The sequence below is a fragment of the Varroa jacobsoni genome, unplaced genomic scaffold, assembly GCF_002532875.2.
Source record: "Varroa jacobsoni isolate VJ856 unplaced genomic scaffold, vjacob_1.0 scaffold_215, whole genome shotgun sequence".
Taxonomy (NCBI): Eukaryota; Metazoa; Arthropoda; class Arachnida; order Mesostigmata; family Varroidae; genus Varroa; species Varroa jacobsoni.
The window spans coordinates 131,656-133,238 of NW_019213117.1; the positions used below are offsets into that span (position 1 = coordinate 131,656).

The 1,583-nt window shown below is 43.3% G+C and overlaps 1 long non-coding RNA gene across 1 annotated transcript; it reads right to left on the reverse strand.

Moving 5' to 3' along the window:
* On the reverse strand, positions 1-1,583 carry LOC111273687 (uncharacterized). The gene is made up of 2 exons (XR_002687991.2): positions 1,493-1,583; positions 1-658 (listed from the first exon to the last, which is right to left on the reverse strand). It is a non-coding gene; the product is annotated as an uncharacterized LOC111273687 (long non-coding RNA).

Below are 1,583 nucleotides of genomic sequence, written 5' to 3' on the forward strand. Positions count from 1 at the left end.
TTAGTCACACATATGTACGAACGCTATATTTATTGAGAGTGGCTATTGAACATCCACTATACCGTATTGCGCTTGATCTTCACACTGTCAGCTCCTTTCATCGTGTGAACTTCTGTGTTAATCTCCTCTAATTAGTGTGTGTTCTAAATATGTTGGAGCTGTATGGGTATTACTGCTGTTAGGTATTGCTTCTGACGGCATGCCTTTTTCAATACGAAACTAAGCCATCTTGCGTGCCCGCAAGCTTAGAAGTTGGAAAACAGCCTAACACTACAACACAAGAACGCGGTTAACTGGTCTGCCAGAGTTGTGCGCCACCGTTAATGACTCCTCTGAATGATGTTATTGTGGCGCTGGACAAGCGCAGAAGAATGCGCGGGAAGAGCGATTGCGTCGCGCGCAACTTTAGAAGTGGGCGGAGTCTCTGTATACTAAATTGTGGAACCAGACGCCCGCCTCCTAAAGACAAAATGATGCTTGGCTACCCCGCGCGGCATTGATTCGACTGCGCGCCACCGACTGAAAGTGAGTTCCTTTTCATGCGCTGGGTTGCCACTACTCCTAGTACAGGGGAAAGGGAATACGAGTATCTGCCACAGCTGCTCCGAAAAGCTCCTTTTAATACGTCGTCTGCTTGTACTTTATAAATAAGCACCACCTGGAAGGAGTCAATATACGAGGTATATAATACATTGTTTATAATGTATATTTCTTGATAGTTTCGTTTTCTGTAATTTTAAACTCAAATGAACTATCAAGTAAAGATGGGTATACAATATAAACAATTACCTCTATGAATAAGTATAAACAATAATGTCCAATCAATTATACTCTTAAACGACGGAACTACGGTGACCGGACGTCATCCCATTAACCAATACCCGCTCTGCCCTGCTCTAACTTCTCTAGCTTTTGGCGTCTATACTAGCGGCATAAGCGCTGCGAGTAGTAGAGCTCATAGAAATTGCCGACAAACACAGAAAAAGTGTCTGTGATCCTGTTACGCGGGTATCTGAGTGTATGTGTGTGTGAGTGTGTGTGTATGTCTCAGATGGGTTTTTGGTTGATTGGCAAACTGACTGAGCGGGTTGGGCGGACGAAGCAAAAAACCTTCTGGCCTGACTGTTGTCCGGAGATCCCTACTATATACTGTCTCTGTGTCGCTTGGTCCGCTGTTATGTATTGAACATCGTAATCTTCCGCTGGCTCGACGTTTTATATTTTCTCTGTGTTTTGTGTCGGTTTCAATTCTCTCGGCGCATGAGCGTCGGAAAAATATTGCTGTGAAAGTTGACGTTTTTGTTTACGGTGTAATGCATGCGTGTATACACGTAGATGCCTGTTTTAAATTTGTAGGAAACATCGGAACGATAGCAACAATAACAGAAGTAATAATATAACGTATCACAATGAGTGAATAGAAGCAGTGAAAACAAAACGGCTTTTGACGACGCTGGTCCTACGATATAATTGCAAAAGGACAAGTGCTTACCTGTTTGACAGCAAAGAATCAAGTTGACGATTGGCGGATTAGCTGCCTGGCACATATCACACTACAAACGATAATTTGGTGTGCCTTTTCT